We start from the raw sequence: 21,102 nt of genomic DNA, 5'->3' as shown, positions 1-21,102 counted from the left end.
TGTTTTTTATGTTGAAATAGAGTAACGTGGTATCGCTACTTATGGATTTAATTTGCGCTGGGTGTAGCTTTGTAACCTGAAAACTTTGTAAGTATAGACTGTTTTTGAAGGCTAATCCATTCCAAGTCCCGTAAAAGTAGGGTATATTTATTGATAAATGAAAAAAAAGAGCCTTAGAACATAAAATAAATACATGTAAATATTGGATTACCACACAATTGACATAAAACAAAGGCGCATAATGTAAAGAAATAAAGAATTAAGGAAATAATAAATATATTCATTTACATTTTAGTTTCTTGAAAGACTGATCATATGACATCCGCTTTTGCCGTCTTTTGACAATCCATTGGAAATGCGTGAAGCAGACTTGTCAACAGTTTTTCCAGGTGATTTCTTTCCACGAATTCCGATACTTTGTGGAGCATGCAGGGATACATGCAGCCTGTTTGTTTACGTTCGGGAAACTCTGGGAGCGGCAAATAGCAGCACGTACTGCACTGAATTTTTGACTTAGGAACTAGAGGCAAACTTCGCAACTAGAAGCAATATTTTCCCCTTCAGGTACTTCATAACCTGAAACTTTTGTATGTAGATAAATTCGTGAATAGAGGTACCACTGTAAGTTTATATTTTCAGAACAACATATGACCAAGCTTCAATGCCTTGCAAAAGTGTGCAAAACATTTAGATAAAAATCTTAAAATATTTTCACAATTAACAACATGTAGGGCTCAACCGTGTAATAAAACCAAGTTTATTCAACATACATTGTGCTAACAAAGAAAAATTCTAAAGTGGGCTTTGCAAAAATATTAGCCCCTTTTGACACAATACTTTCTACAACCTCCATTTGCTGTGAACATAGCCATGAGTCTTTTTGGTATGTCTCATCTTGAAACAGAAATAATCCCCTACTCTTCCTGACAAAATGACAAAACAGCTCAAGTTCCTGAATGTTTAATGGTGATTGTTTGTGCACAACATTTTCCAGATGTTTCTACAAAAGCTTTATAGGATTGAGGTCCGTAATTTGGCTTGGTCATTCCATCACCTTTATAGTATTAGATTTAAACCATTCCATTGTAGATTTCACTTTTGTTTAGGGACATTGTTCTGTTGGAAAATGAACCCGCACGCCTTTCTTATGTCTCTTGCAGACTCCAACAGATGTTCTGACAGAATGGCCCTGTAGTTGGCTTCATCCATCTTCCCATTAACTCTAACAATCTTCCCAGTTCCTGCTGAATAAAAGCAACCCCAGAGTATGATGCTGCCACGATCATGTTTTCCAATGGGATGCTGTTTTCAGGGTGCTGTGCAGTGCTACTCTTGCGCCAAACGTAACGCTTTGCATTCAGCCCAAATGGTTTGATTGTGTTCCTATCTGAGCACCTCTTTTGAGCACCTTGTTCCACAAGTTAGCAAAGTATCCCATGTGGCTTCTTGTAAACACCCTACGGGCCTTTTTATGTTATACCTTTAGAAGGGTCTTTGCTTTTGCCAGTCTTATAAGGGGCAGGTTTATGAAGAGTACACTTAATAGTTTTCTTATGCACTGATTGTCCCACCTCAGCTGTGTATGACTGCATGTCATCCAATGTGATCACGGGTCTTGTGGTTGCTTCTCTGATTAGTTTTCTAATGGTTGGGATTTGGTAGGTTTGCAGTGATGTTATTCCCTCTCTATTTTGATATTATTGCGTGCATTGTTCTCTGGAAAATGTGTAAATGTTGCAAAATTAGTCATTTAGGTTGACATTGCGTCATCCAGAAGTCATCAGGGAATTTCTGGAGTCAGTTGGCCGAGCTGAGCAAACAATGTTTTTGCAACACCTACTTTTCTTTTTTTGTTGTTGTTGTAAATATAATACAAAATGTGTAAATCATTTGTTTTTGACTGTGCCTCACATGTGATTGATTCTTAGAATTTGTTTTTGTTTTTTTAGCTTTAATTTTAAAGCCTGAAATGTGGCAATATAACAAAAAGGTTTTGAGGGAGGCATGACTTTTTGTATTTGTGGCTTTTCAAAATTCATGATAAAGACTGGATTTCTACTTTACTGAAGAAATTGGAAAATTGACTTTGAAAGTCCTTCAAAAGTGCTTGAATTTGGGCATGAGAAAGTGTACGAACCCTGATGAGTTCTCTGTCAACTACGTGTCAGACAACGCAGTGTTACACGGAGTCTTAAGAATGCCAAGAAAATCCAAATCCAGCCCTTAATCTTCTTTAGCTCCATTGTGGGCAGATGTTGCCGAGACGATGACAGGTCAGCGAAATAAACACGGGGGTCGGTAGCTGGTGGTCATAAATCTCATTTGCCTTGTTGACATCATCTTTTCTGTCCTTGCTGCCACCTTGTGCAAATCAACGCTTCTTGTCAATCCAGGGCGGCCATCTGTATGGAAACACAAGCACAATATTCATTCATGATTACTAAATGTTGTTTCTCTGGTGAAGAAAAACAGTAATTGTGCATATAATATCGGGTGCATTCGTTATCTGAAAATATGTAACTTCTAAACATATAAGTGCTCCAATGCTGAATGTCACACATGCCATGGCTGAAAAAAAATATCCTTTATTCTTTACCAAGTGGAATTATCTCAGTTGTACAAACTACTTTCAGGACTATAAGGTGTATCTATTAACCCCAAATCAAACAGAAATTTGAAAGTGCACCTAATAATCCGGTGTGCTTTATATACCCAATAATACAGTGAATACAATTGCCATTGCATAGTTACAATGAAATTATACTCTATATGGTAACTGTTCTGGTTTTGAGAAAGATATAGTGGTAAATGAGTGGCATCTTGTAATAAACATGTTAATTGTTTATCTCTAAAAGGAAATAAAAAAGAAGCGTAGAACTTGGATAAATCTCAGACGCCAACTTTCGAAAGCTCATCGCAAATCCTCTTTTATTGTTTCTTTGGGAAATAATTGTCTGTAAGTATGGTGTATTGTGATTACTTAAAGATATTTGCTTATGGTAACGTTTTGTACAAAATGGCCTACTATTGTCTGAATTGTTGTCAAATGATACCTCATATAGTAACTGTCCTGCCTTTGAGAAACATAAATTTGTCCTCGAGTGCCCTCTTGTGGTTAACATGTTAATTGTTATATATATTTTGCTAGTAAAACGAGAAGTGATAATTTTAATTTATGTTCTATGAGAAAAAATGTTTTAACTTAAATGTATTTCTTTATTTTTTTTATGCAACCCTAACTGTATTTTTAAATTAATGCTCCTTATTATCCAGTATGCCTTATATATGAAAAATATATCACAAAAGACTATTTTTGGGAGGGTTCACCTTATAATGTGGTGCACCTCATAGTAAGTAAAATATAGTAGTATTTATAATAAGTCAATAATAGATATACAAAGCTAATTTAACGTTTGGCCATCTACACTACACGTTGTTTATGTCGAGCACAGAAAAGTAACACATTGTGTTGCCAGTAGGACACTTGGTCATGTAGCTGTCAATCTTAATCGTCAAACAGTCAATCTTAATTAAATCGGAGTTCACCCACAAACATATGCAGAAGTGCAACTATCCATCCATCCATCCATTATCCGCACTGCTTATCCTCAGCGGGAGCCCATCCCAGCTATCTTCAGGCAGCAGGCAGGGCACACCCTGAACTGGTTGCCAGGCAGTTGCAGGGCGGAGTGCGACAAAACTATAGAAATTCAGAAGCCCGTTCACTCAAAACAGCCTGAGCCACAAGAATGACTATGGCCAAGCTCCTCAGTGCCTCCAAGCATTTAGGAAGAGCTAGGGAAGAGACACGACCAAGTTTTGCTGCTACATTTATTGAAAAAAAAAAAGATTAAGGAGCATAAATATTTGAAATGTATCCAACATTGAGTGTCGACTGGCCAAGCTCTTCAGACATTACGGACATGGAGAAAAAAAACACAACCAAACTGCGCTTCTACTTTTCTGGAAAATCATAATTGATTATGTTGAGCAACTTAAATGCTTAGAATCGTTCTAACAAAAAGTGTCGGCCTATAGCAAAGCTCTCCAGTTCATTGTGCACACTAGGGCGAGGTAGACGACACATGACCTACTTCTATTGAAAATCAAAATACATTCAAAAAAGGCACATAAATAGTTGGAATCTTTCTAACATGTAATGTTGACTGATTATGGACATGCTTTTCAGTGCCTCGCGCATCTTATGAAGCGGTAAAGGGGAGACATGACAAAATTGTGGTAGTACTTGGATGAAAACTCAAAATATATTATAATGAGGAATATAAATGTTTAGAATCAAGTAGTGATGAGTGATTTGGGCCAAGCTCTGCAGTGCCTCGCACACATTATGGAGCGGTACAAAGAAGACACGATCCATTTGTCCCACTACTCCTGGAGAAAACCAAAATATATTCTATTAAGAAACACGAATGCTTAAAATATTTCTGACATGTAGTGTCGACTGATCATGGACAAGCACACCAGTGCCTCCTGCACATTATGAAGAGGTAGAGACTAAACACAAACAAGTTGTGCTACCACAAAATGCATTTGAATAAGTAAATTAATGCTTGGAATATTCTGACAAGTAGTGTCAGCTGATTTTTGACAAGCTCTCCAGTGTCTCGCGCACATTATAGAGAGGTAAAGTGCAGACATTACCCATTTGTGCTACTACTGCTATTAAAAATGAAAATACATTTGAATAATGACGGTAAATGCTTGAAATCTCTCTAAAATTTTGTGTTGGCTGATTAAATATTATAGCGTGACATCAAGTAACAAATTATGGGCTATCTGTTTTCTATTGGAACAATAACTGTAAGATTGTATTTTGTCATTTTTGCTTTGATAACTATTGGTCCGATAATTGTCATCCCTAATTCTTAGCCCAGAAAATTGGAGAACTTTTATATTGAAATGCAGCGTGTGGTCTCCTCGTTCCTATCTAATCTCTTACTTCAATTGAGTCCAGATTAGATAGTTTAATCAGAATTGGCAAGTTGACCGCCGACTGACAAACTGCCCGGCTGACGGGGACATCAGATAAGACAAAACCAAATTTGTTTGTCCTGTTTGTTGAAACGAGCGCTCACCTGCATGTCAACTTTGACTCGGATGGTTGTGAAATACGTCCCACATTAATGATCACACATATATCAGTCTTCTATTACCATGTATAATTTTTAAGACGTGGTCCAGAAGGCAAAAAAATCAAGTCAAGTCATTTTTATTTGTGACGCCACAAAGGGCCACAACACCCAGGCCCAAATGGAGAACGCTCTCAAACCTGAGATTATTTCTTGGCTCTGGGAATCACTAGTAGACCAGCATTATGAAGACGTTATTTATAATTTTACATTAATTAATGTTTAAGATAATCAATATTATTATGTATGTTTTTCTGTTTTCATTTTTGATAATCATTTGACTTATTTCAAATTTCTTACTTTTCTATCATATTTTCCATATCTTTTTATTTTATTTCACCAGAAAAAACAGTTAAAACAATAAAAATATAAAAATGATACCTTAAACACACAATAATTTTAACCAATTTAACACAATAGTGGCTGGTGGTTAACAATAGCCTGCAGCCAAGTGGCTAACATGAGTGGCTCCCGAAGGAGATAGCAAAAAAAAAAATATAAGGGGTATGACGACGTTCGTCTTCATGACCAACTATAGAAGGCAAGTTACACTGAAAGACAAGCAGAGAAGCTATCAATAACAATAGTGACTAGGAGTGAGCCCTACCCTGCAGCATGGTATCTGACACGAGTGGCTGGAGAAAGAAACAGTGGGACAAAAGCACCAGATGACCAGCTGTGGATGGCCAGTGACAAAAAAATAATTGAGAAGGTAGGAAAAACATTGCAATCATTCTTTCATTTGAGGGAAGGGCACAAAACGCGCAAAAGCTCGTAAAGGAGTCACATAGAGAAGGTCAATCAGAGGTAATGCGAGAAAACATGAATAAGCGTGGGCGGAAATGAGATAGTAATGATAACATGCACACATATACACATCAAAGGAGTCCAAGGACCCGAGTCAGCGCTTTCTCTTCACCACTCTCGTTTGTTCCGAACGTGGGAGGACCAAACTGCGGGGATGCCTGCGTTGCACGCGCTCCATGTTTGGTGCCTTTCCATGCACGCACGGAAAGAATTGCAAAAGCATCCACGGCATTCGGCTTTGCTCAACTCGCGTAGTTGGATGTCAAATTTGCCTTCTTTTGTCCCTTCAGGGTCAACGTACATTCAACCAAAACAAACTGACATTAGTTGCAACAATCCTGCTTTACAAAGTCAGCCATTACTTTCAAAGTCAAGTTTTGTTTATTTGCATAGCCCAGGTGTCAAGAACCGATGGCTTGCAAGACATACTGTATAGGCCTCTTTTCATGAGTACACAATGCTCAGTTATAAAACATAAAATGCAACTACATTATTTAACACATTGATAAATGTAGCGCCAAATGTCACACTTGCAAAGCCAGGACAACACTATTATCCAAAGTGTTCAGTGCGATATATGCAAGACACAATATGATATACAGTTTAAAGTCTAGGTGTCACTTCAACAGACACTATTGTGGATGTAAATTGCTAAACAATCCTTTATATAGAAGCTCATTAAACAATCTGTTCATGGTTGAGACTCCTTATGATGAAAAGCCACAAAACAAACTTTAATCCATAAACTCTAGCAAAGCACCTAAATGAATTTGATTAGGTGAGCGGTAGGAGACGGGAGGGCTATACATCGGACAGGATGTGCGCACTCCTTCTACACGCGTGCCGTCTGCACTGAAGGTAAATAGTTGGTTTCCTTGTTTGCAGTATTTTGTGACATTTTTACAGAAGAACTTTGCTCGTACCTTGTTTTGAAACCATTTGTAACAGAAATGACAGCCAAAATGAGCCTCAACACTGACTGTGGGAGGGAGAACACTTTTAAGTGGTATATTTATATTGATACAGGACACGGGCTCTCGCAGTATTATTATTTTATAGATGTTATCAAATCATCAAACCTCACACAGTGAAATAAAATGTGCTGAAGAATATGCTTTTGTCTGGAGAGCAGGTTTGGCAGTTTTATTGAATTCTGTCTGCAAATATATGGTGTGGCGCACTCAAGAAAAAGATCAAAATATTTTTGATTTTATGGCTTTTTGGGTAAAAATGGTTACAGACCCCTTGTATAGCTCTTAATCATAAGAAGTCTCAAGGGCTGTACAGATTACAGACTATTATTACTCCCCCCTGGATCAAAAACCTTTACGAGGGCACGACTCAAAAACCTTGTGGAAGTAAAGAGAACTTGTGAGACAATAAACTGACATCTTAAGTAATAACAGAATGGACATTTAACAGCTTCCTGAAAGCTTTCATAATTAAGGGAAGAAGCCTCATTTAGTGGTTAAAAACGAAACCAGTTTCAACCAGTTTTAACAAAGACCAATCAGGTTAAGATTGTGATCACGAAAAGGTTTATTAACTAGTACAGCCAGGGTTTGTACAGGTGCTTGAAATCCTTGAAAATGCTTACATTTTATGTTGTGTTTTCAAGGATTGAAAAGTGCTTGAATTCTGGGTAAAGTGCTTATAAATACTTGATTTGACTCATTAAATCAACACAAGAGTGCATTTCCTTGTTTAATGGCTGTTGGCCTAGTTTGGTGATTACCGCCTCCTAGCCAGTCAAGGTTTGAGAAACCATTTCTCAATGCCTTCTAGCTGGCATTTAGATGCCAGCTCAGAATCTAATTGGTTAAACCTACAGCTTTCTTGAAGACTGATGTTCAGGGTTGTACAGACGCTTGAAATGGTTGAAAATGCTTGAAGTTTACTGGGGGGTTTTTTAATCGGGAAAATGCTTAAACTTTGGGTGAAGTGCTCAAAAATGCTTAAATTCGTTTCCATTGAAAAAATGCAATAAATGAAATAAATTATTAACAATTTTGTTTTAATTTATTTGTCAATAGAACCTCTGAAAAATAGGCAAACATTTAAATTTAAAAAAATAAAACTAAAAGCAAATTATCAGCAGTCAATTAAAATCTACAGTCTATATCAACATATGGCTCATTTTTCTGCTTTCTATATACTGTCTTTTTTTGTCTTCCATATTGAACTCAATTATTACCCAACACCGATAGAGCCTTTAACGTGTTTGTAAACAAGTGTGACATATTGAAGCTGCCTGGCATTATTAAAGCAACATGGCAGAATTCATGTCAGTTTATGGCAGCCCATTGAGACGGATGGTAGATCATAGAGCGGAACAGCTCAAAATAGCACAAAGGATATGCTAGCAGCAAGTTGGTTTGGCACCATTTCTTGTGGTGTCTTGGGCAAGTACAGCCGATACTAGCAGCAAGATAGCCACTTCATTTTAGTCATCAAAGTCAACAACAACAACAAAAATTCTTTGGATTGGGGCTGAATTTTTTTCCTTTGAAGGTGCTGGAAAATTTGAAAAAATTGCCTTGAAAGTGCTTAAACAGTACTTCAATTATGGGGCAGGGCCTTCAGACTTTTTCATAAAGGCCTCCGGGTAGATTTCTGTGCCAAGCAAAAACTAATGGCTGGAATGTGATTGGTTAAATGCTTAAATATGAGCGCACATATCTGGAAGGACTGCAAACAGGGAGAAGAAATGAAAGGGTTAGCAAGTATTAGTGGACAATATATAATTAACATCAAACGATACAGATATTTTCTAGGCCAGCAAAGAAGGTCTTGCAGGCCCTCATGACCCACTACTGCTTTCCAGTCAGTGCTTTTGTAATTGACATTCTAGATATACACGAGACTTAGATTATGATTTCTTGTTTTTTATTAATCTATGTACTCCCTTTGTGAATAAATATGGGAAATTAAATCATCTTTTTTATGTTTGGATTGATGTTCTAGATATACAAAAACCTTATTTTGCATTTTAATTATTATTATCATTATTATTATTATTACTATTACTATTTTTATTATTATTTACTCTCCTGCGTACTGCGTTGAGTTGTGTTTTCTTGTTATCGTAATTGACATTGTAGATATACAAGCGCCTTATTCTTCATTTATTTACTTATTTTATTTCTCCTGTGTACTACTTCTTCTTTAAATACACGTGGGAAATTAAATAATGTTTTTTACCTTGTTTGAGTTGATGTTACAAGAGCCTATACTTAATCTCCCGTGTACTCCCTCCTCTTTTAAATACACTCGGGAAATTAATTTATGTTTTTCCCGTTGTTGTAATTGACATTTTAGATACAGTATATAAATGTGTTATTTTTATATTTATTTTTTGGTGGGGAGATTCCTGCGTACTTCCATCACTTTTATTACATGCAGTAAATTATGTTCTAATTGACTTTGTTAATTTACTATAGCTTTTTCTGGAATGTGTTTTTTTCTGCTGTTCTATAACTCCAATGGGTATTAACACAAAATTATGTTAAAAAAAAAATCCTCGAAAATGCTTGCCTTTTTTTGTTGTGTTTTCACTTATTGAAAAGTGCATGAATTTTGGGTAAAGTACTTGTAAATGCTTAAAATTCTTGCTATGTCTCTCAACAAGTCTTCTTAAAACGATGCCAACCCTGCCCTAGTGGAGAAGAATGTAATCAGGGTCTGCAGGACGTTTGAAATCCTTGTAAATGTTTTAATTTTAATGTTGTGTTTTCAGTTATTGAAAAGGGCTTGAACTTTGGGTCAAGTACTTGTAAATACTTGAAATTGTTGCCATGTTTCTTAATAAGTCTGTTTAAAAAAGACACAGAAACTGCTCACTGTTGGCTTTGCCGTGCAATTGCATTTCTTCCTTCGTGATTAACTGTAGCTGGCATCAGATTGTATGGCATCGTCCTATGAAGCGTCATCGCCTCCTAATGGTGGCGCCCAAGAAGACCAATCCATGCTACACCAAAACAGGGCACTATGAAATGTGTATAAGTGCAAATATCAAATCAATCATAAACATATATTATGGGTCATGCAAAAAATTAAGCTAGTGTTTCTCATTGGAAAATTGTAACGGGACGAACTTCCTGCAGCTGAAAATGTAAGCTAGATACCCAAAACTATATCGGGAAAGATTTGTCTCGAAAAACAAAATTATCCACAATTTATTCAAGATCTAAAAATCAAATGTCTTGATGAATGCACATGCAAGATTGAAAATCCCATTTGTAAATGGCATATAAATATTTGCGGCTTTTTTTTTTCTTTTTTTTAAATCTACAGGAGACATTATGCTTTGAAAGTCCTTAAAAAGTGCTTAAATTTGGCCATGAAAAAGGTTTACAAACCCTGGATAATGTAGTTTCCTTTTTAAAAAGTTTTTGGGACGAGGCACTAGATTAACGTTATTTAAATTGATTTTGTTCACTAGTGCCGCAAGCGAGCGTCTGTTGTTCCTGTGTTCCTGCGGTAATTGAAAGGGATCGATAATTTCCCGTGCTTTAATTGCTCGTTTGTCTTTCTTTTCTTTTTTCGCTTCCAGACCAAGAAAAAAGGGAGACGATACAGCTTTATTAAGACGTGTGTGTGTGTGTGTGTGTGTGTGTGTGTGTGTGTGTGTGTGTGTGTGTGTGTGTGTGTGTGTGTGTGTTTGTTACTATGTTGAAGAGAAGAAAAGTGGGCAAAGACACTGGAGGTTGTCAAACATGCAGCCCGCAGGCCAGATCAGGCCCGCCTAGGGATTGAAGTGCAAGAGAATATTGAGCTCCACTTTGAAATATGTCCGATGAATGTTGCCAAAGACATGCATCACTGTCAAAGCAACAGGAGCTTTATTTCTTTCCCTCTGTCTTTATCTCTCTCATTCTTTTTCTCTCTCCCCTTTTTTATCTCTCTTTCTCTCTCTCTCTCTCTCTCTCTCTCTCTCTCTCTCTCTCTCTCTCTCTCTCTCTCTATCACTACTCCCTCCATTTCTGTTTTTATCCCTTTCTGTCTCTCTGTCTCTCCCTTTCTTTCTCTCTCCCTGTTTTTCTCTTCTCTCTTTTTCTCACACCTCTTTTTCTCTCTTTTGTCTATTTATTTCCTTCCTTTTTTCTCTTTGTCTGTTTTTCTCTCTCTTTCTCTTTATCCCAATATTTCTCTCTGTTTTTCTTCTCTTTATCTATCTGTATATTTCTTTTTCTCGCTGTCTTTTTCCTCTCTCTTTTTCTGTTCCTTTTTTCCTCTCTTTCTTTATCTCTTCTCTCTCTCTCACTCTGTTTCTTCTTTGTCTCTCTCACTTTCTTTCCCTTTCTTTTTCTCCTTCTTTTTTCTCTTTTTCTTTCTTTTTCTCCCTTTCTCTCTCTCTCTCTCTCTTTCTTTCTTTCTTCCCCTCTCTCTTCTTCTACCTCTCTCTCTTCCTTTCTTTCTATTTAATCTACTAGTCTATAGATGTTTTTCTAGCATTTGGCCCTTTAGATCATATGAGTTTGACACCCCTGCACTGAAGTTATTAAAGACGGAAGAAGGCACTGGAGCTACTTTGCGCAAAACAGATTTACGTGTACAGTCGGTTACAAGTGGCCTACTGTGAGCGCCTGTGACTCGACTTAATGAAAGCGGATCAATATAATGTGACATTCATTGGAGGGTGGGGATGGCTGGGGGGTGCCAACCTCAAACTTTGTGCTAACGTTTCAAAAACTTTTATCTCTTCTGCGCACCCTGCAATGAATATGCAGCTTAGTTTTTCAATATTGAAATCCTTACCCTGATTTTTAAGGCCTTCTTAACATTGCCTTACACAATTGGCGCACCCCTCTGAGGAGTCAGTTTTTAATTCACGTCAAAAAATCCATCACACATGAAACTTACTGTAGCTAACCTTTTCATAAATATGTGCTATTGAAACCCTGTTTCTAATACTAATACACAAAGTTGTCACACCCCACTTCCATACGTAGCATCAATCAAGACCGTAACCCTAACGCCTAACCCTAACAATAACGCTAACCCTAATCCTAACCCTAACCCTAAAATTCTTATTTTGTTTCAATGTACATCATTAATATCCTTTTTGGAGCTGCACCCAAAATGGTGCACCCCTTTTTATGACATCTGCCAAAATGTAAACAAAAGAAAATTGACTGTTGTGCAATAGTTTTAGTTCATGACATAGTTTTGTCGTAAAACTTTAGGAACCCCGACACAGTTGAAACAATCAATCGATCACAAATCATAATCAAAGTAGCTTAGCTTTTCCAATTTTACATCATCGAAACCCCTTGCTTACAAAGTTAGCGCACCCCTATATGTGACATCGGTCAAAATGTAAGCAAAGCTAATTCAGTTATTGATTATCGCGCAATGTTTTTTTTCGTTACAATGATTCCATAATTTTTTGTAAACTTCTAAGTATCCCTACACCGTTGGCGCACCCCCCTTCTCTGCATCACACTTTAATTCACTTCAAAACATCGATCGCAAATCAAATTTACAGAAGTTTAGCTTTTCCAATTTTACATCATTGAAACCCTTTTCTAAAACTTTTCCTCACAAAGTTGGCGCAACCCTTTTTGAGACAACCGCCAAAATCTAAACGACAATTCTTTTTTTATGACTATTGTGCTAGGTTTTTTAACGTATCATTGATTGTAATGTTTTGTTGTAAATGTAAAATTGTGCACCCCATTTAACAAAAATGGTTAACCTCCATACTGTGATAGTTATTTTTTCTTTTGCTTATATCAAAGAACAGACATTTTTAAAACGTTTCAGTCTTACGCTAGTACTGTATCAGATTACATTTTTAAATAAATCCTATCCTCGATAGATAGATAGATAGATAGATAGATAGATAGATAGATAGATAGATAGATAGATAGATAGATAGATAGATAGATAGATAGATAGATAGATAGATAGATAGATAGATAGATAGATAGATAGATAGATAGATAGATAGATAGATAGATAGATAGATAGATAGATAGATAGATAGATAGATTTGTGCGTTAAAATTAATTTAAGTCACTGTTATGTTAATGTCTCCCTTCAAGCTCAGTCTTTGAATGCAATCAAGGATGTAATAGCAAGAAAAATGACTTTCCAATCAACATCTCAGAGCATTTTTCAGAAATTATTGTTGAGGGTTGACATTTCTGTTTTTTGTTTTAGAGATAATTTCTCTACCGGACACACTACCGTCCTCACACTATGTTCGTTTTCTGATTCAAAGATGGATTTCAAAGCAAAAGAAATGTTGTTATTCAGCAACTCTGCCCGCCAGTTTCTCAACCTTTTTCCACTCTTGCTGGGATTGTGGTCACTCAATCAATAGACGCTGACATTTTAGGGCAGGAAATTCTGAATTTGGATGGTTTTCTTTACGTGGCGCCCACAGGTTGCCCAGATTTAATTGATTTTGTCATTTTAATGGTCTCTGCTTTTCGAGGATAGGTTCAGGATTCGTATGGGTGCTTGAAATCTCTGGAAATACTCGAATTTTAAGGTTTTATTTTGAAGGTTAGGAAATGCTTGAATTTGGGGGAAGTGCTTTAAAATGCTTTACATTATCTCCATTGCCGTGTTTCCTGGCAGTCTGACTCAATAGACCAGGCTATTAAATGAAGATTATTTTTTTAAGTGTATAAAAATGACGCAGATTGTGGCTCCAGTCCTCATTATCGAGTTGTTATGTGAAGCGTTACTGCCCCCTACAGTCACATCCAAGAGGACACGTTTAAGTCTAACTAATGAGCAGACTTAATCTTAGCCAGGTGCCCAATTAAGAAAAGAGAATTGACTGGGTGTGTCGTTATTTTATACTCAAAATGCACTGATTCCATTTTTTTTTTCCTCAGAATTGAGTGATTCCATAGTTATTTCCCTACACTGGTTCTATTAATGTAACATTTACTGACCATTGCAATATTTTTTCTTAATTTCTCTTCGTGTTTCCGAACACCAATATTTTGAACTTTGGGATGACCTTACGAATGTTTCATGTTTGTGATCTGAGTTTTTTCTACAAAATGAAAAGTCCGAGTGAGGGCTTGCCCAAGATTGGTGATTCCATACTTTTTGTTAGGGGTTGTACTAGTGGGTATCGGTATCAGCCCTGAAAAACCCATGTTGGTTGATAGCTTATGAATGACCTATATTACATGTTGACAATGTCTAAAGTAATTAGTTATAGTTACTCATTACTTCTTCCAAAAAGTAACCGAGTCAGTAACTGAGTTACTCTGTGGTAAAAATAACTAGCTCTCAGGGACATTAACTATTTCAGTGGCTTTAAAAAAAATGGTTGTTGTATGTCAAAAAAATCGAAATTTTCTGAGCAGTATTCAATTCAGTTGAATAGAGAAGAAACTGTTAGTAAAACCTTGTAATATATATTGAACATCAACATCTTACCTAATGTTTACTAGTATGTGTACAGTAATGCTAATTGTAATTCACCCTGGTCAATCCTGGAAGGGGCATTACCACATGTGAGGTCATTTCTCAAGGTTTCTCTTTTCTCCTCACATTGAGGTTTTTGAGTTGTTCCTTGCCCGCATGCTGGTTTAAGATCAGGTAATTGTGTAATTTTTTAATTGTAATCCTGTGCAGTCCTTTGAGACATTTTTGTGATTAAGGGCTATATAAATAAATGTGACTTGACTTGACTAGATTTATCCTCCACTTGAAGTGAAATGAATATATACAATAATCAATAGAATAAATAACAAATCAGCAGTAAACAATCTAGAGTGAGTTTAATAAGTTAAATCTCACTCTCACAACCTGAGACAACTGGTCAAGCAGAAATATGCTACTCAAGTATTGTGTTCACCACAAAGGTCCTCTGTAAATTACTGTAAAGTGAGTTCACCTTTATCGAATAAATCACAGTTTCTACTCAGACAACTGCTCAAGTACGTACATATGCTACTGTACTAGAAGTATTTTCTCACGACAAAAGTAACCAGTTCAACAATAGAAAGTGCATTTTAACACTGCAGTATAAAATACATAAATATAACTCTCACAAGCTGGGAGAACTGTTCAAGTAGAAATAGGCAACTACACTTTAAATATTTTGTTCGAACTAATAGTAAAACAGTAAAACAAAATAACGTGACTGTCCAATCCTTCTATGTGATGTTATGTGCTTAGTAACATAAGAAACGCATTCCCCTAATGCCACAATTTTACTGAGCACGAGCGGTGTGTAACAATTTTAACAGTTGTACGAGGTAAACACCCGTCCACGCCAACACGCCTCTTCTCGATTTATTTAAAATAAGGCACGGCTTTTGACTGTCAGTAATGGTAACGGCGGCAAAAACAATTAGTTTGATTACCCCATTACAAAAGAAATAATGTCGTTACGTTACAGCATTATTTATAATGGCTTTATTCCCAACATTATGCGTGCTGTGCACCCCTACACAGTTAGCGCACCCCTATGTGAGAGAACGAACAAATTGCAGACAAAACGTATTGTTTAATGAGTATCTTTTTTAACTTACATTTGTGACATACAGTAGGTTTGTAGTAAACTTCTGAGCAGTGCACCCGCTGCCACGCCACTAAGAGTTTAAGCCAAACACCCGACACATTGACCACACCCCTGTGATGTCATACTCTGATGAGACTCGAGCTTAATTGTGATGTAACCTTCCTGATATGGCCGCAAACTCACTTAGCAGAGCATTAGCCTAATGTGCTTCAGAGGGAAGGCACCGCAATGACGATTAATATTTCCCTAGTGATGTATCGTTAAACATGAAATGTGTGCGCGGTCAGAGGCAACCGCACACCAGACACATTCGGGACTGGAGGAAGCAAAAAAGTGTGGTTAGAGTTTGTTTCTGCCACCTAGTGGAGAAATTGATACACTACTGCCTTAGCCACCTTTGGGGGGAAAACATTTTGGGGGGGTTCGCAGCTCAAAATCTTTTAAGGTCTTTCTTTTAATGTTTTTTTTCAATACACTTTGGGCATTTTTGAAACTTGAAATGTCAAAAGTGGAAGTGATGAGCTACTATCATATTATTAGTTTGTCAATCTGGCTCTAAAACAGGAGTTCCCACACTTTTCAATTTGTGAGCTGAGTTAAAGTTTCTATGCACTTTTTGTATTAACTGAATTTAAGTCATATTGGTTGTATTGACATTTTTATGTTTTTATTGTAAAACGTTTCAGTGAGCTATTTTTTTATGTACCTTTATTCGAGTTGCTACTAAGCCTAATTTTATTTCCTGCACTTTTGTGTTGTTGTTTTTTTACTGTAAACACAGCTATTTAAGTTTTATCTGAATTGATAAGAAATAATAATTGTGTCTTTTTGCATTAATAAACATTTCTCATGCCAATTTTTAAGTCTTAACAACAAAAGATTATCAGTTATCGGCCTACTCTTAATACGAATAATCGGTATCGGTATCAGCTTTGAAAAACCCATATTGGTCAATCTCTAGTCATGCATCCTCCGGCTCACCCCCAGCTAAGTGACGCATCCCTGTATTTTAGCCTCTAATCAGTAGTGTATATTAGCCCTTTCTAGAACGTTTTACACCTTTTGAACCACCATTTATTGATTCTTAATTCTACCTTGCCTATTGTACAACGCTCTTTTATTCGTATTTTAAGATGCACACTAGGGCTGCACGATTAACCGAAATCTAATCGACATTGCGATTTGACATAAGTGTGATTGTGTAATCGTATGACACTGCCTTTTTTTCAATGATTTATTGACAGCAACCCTAACAAAGCTTCACAGAAGAGGGCACTGTTTGTTAAGTTTAACCCCTTGGCAATCCTTTAAAATTCAGCAAAAATCCCTTAATGCTGGTATTTTATACATTTTCTTGGTATACTTTTTCCCCACTAATTACCGACTCCACTAATGGAAGAGTATGTCGAGGTAGGTCATGCATTCAAGTGTTAAGTACTTACAAAAATAACAGAACTAAAAAAAGTATAATATACAACTCATCACCCGAATTAGGTCCCAAAATAGCCCCTTTTGTTTGTATTTTTAGCTTTAAAATATCGATTTTTCAGTTAGTTTATTTTAATAATGATTGATCAGTCCAAAAGAAAATATATACAAACACACAAATAAATAATGTACGTGGTTCCATTCTAACAAACTATGTTTTATTTACATGGCAAGGAAAATCAAACGAAAGAACAAAGGACAAGAGGGGGATGGGATGGAGAAATTATCTAGCAGGAATGAAAGTAATGGTAGAAAACCTCTCTTTTAATGTAATCAATTCATTTAAATATCAGGAATTATTTCATAGCATTTCAAATTAAGCACCAAAACGGTTTGTTGCGTTAACCTTTGGGTCAGACAAAGCAACACTGGAAGGGGGTGGGGGAGATCAGGGAAGGGCCCTGGAAAAAGCTGGATCTTTCTCCACTTTTTTGGGAAACTGATAGGGAGGGACCTATCTACGGGCCATCCAGGCCTTGTCATTGCCGTGCGGAAGGATTCCATGCTGAAGGGCCTGCTAGGGATTTTGGCCTTCTTTGTCAACATGGTCTGGGAGGGCAAAAAACAACCAGGTCCTCGCTCTGGGAACGCTGTCGAGGAAGAAGTGCGTAAAGAAAAGAGAAAGAGAGGCATTTGCGCCTGGGCTTTTAAATGAATGAATGCATGAATGAAAACTTTTTATTTCGAACATTAAAATAAAAACAGGACAAAAGCAATGAGTCAACAACAAAATAATGTCACATAACATGTTCGAAAAGGGGTAGTCAGAAGCAGATGCTTATTTTCCTTACCCCTTTATCTTCCCTATAAATACATTTTACAAATCTTCCTTTCCTCTTATGTCTAATATAACAAAATCCCATGGATATACTTATTACATAGGTCGGATATCAATAATTATAAAAATTACAGTAATCACATATTTTATACACTAATCTTCGTAATACCCATCCCTCAATGTTATAATGTGCCTAGTTACCAAATGTCACTTTGGCACCAATGATAATAACAACAATAAAAATAAACATAATATTTATAATAACAGTTCTGATATAATACCAACAATAACAACAAGTTAACCATAGTTTTAAACGCAGTATTTCCAATCTCCCTCATATCCCATTTTCTTCATCCCTGTATTTCGCCAGTAATGCTTTTTTGTATTTAAATTTGAACACATGGATAGTTGGACATTGTTTGATCTCATCTTGTAAATTATTTCAAAGTTTGACTCCACACACAGACACACACATACTTCTCCTGGTGGTTCTCACCTTTGGGATTTTGAATTCACTACAGCCCCTCAAGTTAGTGAAAAATTGTTGTATGTTTTCTGGCAATATGTTTTTGTTGACCTTAAATAACCGTTGTGAAGTGAAAAATTTTACTAAATTCCCAATTTTAATAATTTGGACTGCATGAATAAAATATTGGTATGATCCCGATATCATACCCTGTGTATGGTTCTTATTGCAGGTTTTTGAAGGATAAAAAGGGGCTGTAGTGAACTTTTGTAACTATTGCCCCAGACTTCACGAATCGGGCCGGGAAGCAGGAAGTCGGAACTCATTTGCGTAGATGATCTGTCACTTTAATTGAGAAAGAAAAGTTGTCCAACACACAAACGGACCAAAAAAAAACAAGGCAGGTTCAAAGGCAGGCAAAACTACAATCTAGGCATTACTCTGATCAAACAGGCATGAACAGGTTTTCAAAAAGGTTAAGCAATGATCTGGCAGCAGGCATCAGTCCAATGCGTCTCAGCCGGTGTCAAGGGGCGGGGCCAGCTGGGCGCCATGACAACCGTGCAGGACATGACAAATATGTTAAATATGGCAGAACTAGAGAACAATATAATAAATACAATGCATTATAATTTAAAATAAATTTGGCTTTATTAATTATTGAAATGATTTTAGATACCTTAGTTTGTATGTGTCTTTTGTGTGTTTTCCAACTTATTTTATTGTCTATTATGACCCCTAAAAACTCAATTTTTGATACAATGTCTATTGCAACACCATCCATTTTTATTTCTAAATCTTGATTTGCCTTGCGATTACCAAAGAATATTATTTTGGTTTTATTTAAATTTAAAGAGAATTTATTTATATCCATCCATACTTTTAGGTTAATTAGTTCACGATTAATACGAATGACACTGATGTCAGTAACGGGAGGCATGTCCTGCGACTGGTTGGCATTCTTGAAGTTGCTTTTCAATATAAAGGTCTCCAATTGAATAATTATAATAGTTGTTGACATTTGGCAACATTTTATTCTGACACACAATAATACTAATCTCTCGCCCGAAATATGAAACACAAATGCAAACCATTAATCTGATTACAAATCAACACTCCGGGGTTTCAAAACTTTAATATACAGCTAGGAAGTCTGGTTACTTCATGTAGATTAAGGGTCCCTGGTGTGCCAATCATCTGTTGCTGTTCCCGAAGCCAGCCTAGCACATGCATTTATTCATGCAGTGCACATCAATGATAGCAAGAGGGCGGGAAGGATCTCATTAGTAAAGAAAGCAGCTTGTCTTTGCCGGTAAACAAAGTTTTTCCTCATATTCACCCTCAAAACACCCCAATTTATCCCCCCCCCCCCCCCCCCCCCCGCCCCCTTTCACAGAAAGATGCCAGGAGGGTGCGTTTAAAGTTCAGCGATGACGTTGTCAAAAAGAATAAAAAGTCAAAACTTTGATTTTAAAAACACACAACAGCAGTTTACAGTGTAATTCCTCGGTACTTTCGTACTTCAGTGCCTCAATGCATCTAAAAAAAAATATCCCGCAATCCATTATCGCAGCAATATGCGATCTGTAGCCAGCAGTACATATCTTTGTCAGGCCTGGTTCATCTCTTTTGCTGTTCTGTCCACCAAAAACTGTACTCCACTCATATGACCGCGGTCCATTATCACCAGATTGGAACTGGCAGGGCGCAATTTTGTCAGGCCTGATAGATTTTTTTCCTATTTACAACCTGTAAAGTTTGCCGCTTTGGATATGTGCATTTCCCAGAATTCAATGCAATGAAAATAACTTGTTTTTATATTCCTAAATATAAAAACAATCTTTCTCACACACACATAAAGTCACGTTTCAAACATCAGTCTAATTATATCTTTTATACGTTTATCAATCTTATATTCTTTTATTTTGAAGTCGCGCTCATGTATGTTCCTTTTCCTGTTTGTGTCAATAAAATCACACCTGACCGGAAGTCCCCAGGTCTGTCGGAGACACGTTTTTGGCAACATGCCATCCCGACAGGGCTGGGTCATCCTCGAGGGTGATTTTATAACTTAATACTTGCTTTTTACTTGGGTAGTACAGCCACCAAAGAGTTTATAAAATGTTTAACTTTAGCTATTGGTGCCGAAAATTGAACTGCTCTCTTGCAGTCATGATCAATTATCCCCAATCCCATATTGCTACGAGCAGGGACCAGCAAAAAACCCTTTTGTCGGGAGGTGTGCTGTTATGGCCCGCTTAAAATGAAAGGCACTGTTTTGGTTGTGATTCATTTTCCCTGATTGACTATAGCCAGGAGCTGCAGGACAAAATTTGTGGTGGCCCTTTTTTTTCCAGTTGTTCTTGCTGAAATGAACTTTACTCAAGCGCCCACTATCCATTATCCCTGGTCAATTATTACCGCTTGTTTATACATATATGTGTGTATGTATATATATATATATATATATATATATATATATATATATATATATATATATAAAGGACAAAGAAAGAGAAAAAAATAAAAGAAATATAACAAAAAGTAAAACGTTGGAGAGAAAAAGATGAAAATCCTTCCCTTTTTTGTTTCTTTCTTTTTCTCCATTTTCCTTTTTGTTTAATTTAATTTCCCCTACTTTTATCTCATCTCATCTCATTAGCTGCGCCGCTTATCCTCAGTAGGGTCGCGGGGGTGCTGGAGCCCATCCCAGCAATCATCGGGCAGTGGGCAGGGGACATCCTGAACTGGTTGCCAGCCAATCCCAGGGCACACAGGGACAGACAACTCACTCGCTCATTCACACCTAGGGACAATTTGGGCCGACCAATTAATCTGACATGCATGTCTTTGGAATGTGGGAGGAAACCGGAGTGCCCGGAGGAAACCCACGCAAGCACGGGGAGAACATACAAAC

The 21,102-nt window shown here is 36.8% G+C and overlaps 1 protein-coding gene and 1 long non-coding RNA gene across 2 annotated transcripts in view; one reads left to right on the top strand and one right to left on the bottom strand.

Annotated features, from left to right (window-relative positions):
* kcnb2b (potassium voltage-gated channel subfamily B member 2b) overlaps nucleotides 1-21,102 on the top strand; it is a 115,682-nt gene that overhangs the window by 82,404 nt on the left and 12,176 nt on the right. The window lies entirely within an intron of this gene.
* LOC148348064 (uncharacterized) lies at nucleotides 735-15,564 on the bottom strand. Its single transcript, XR_015847572.1, has 2 exons — nucleotides 15,464-15,564; nucleotides 735-2,402 (listed from the first exon to the last, which is right to left on the bottom strand). It is a non-coding gene; the product is annotated as an uncharacterized LOC148348064 (long non-coding RNA).

The sequence above is a fragment of the Urocampus carinirostris genome, chromosome 18, assembly GCF_059441175.1.
Source record: "Urocampus carinirostris isolate Australia breed hairy pipefish chromosome 18, RoL_Ucar_1.0, whole genome shotgun sequence".
In the NCBI taxonomy this organism is placed as follows: Eukaryota; Metazoa; Chordata; class Actinopteri; order Syngnathiformes; family Syngnathidae; genus Urocampus; species Urocampus carinirostris.
The sequence above is the reverse complement of the archived record's forward strand: the minus strand, read 5'-3'. Positions and strand labels throughout refer to the sequence as shown.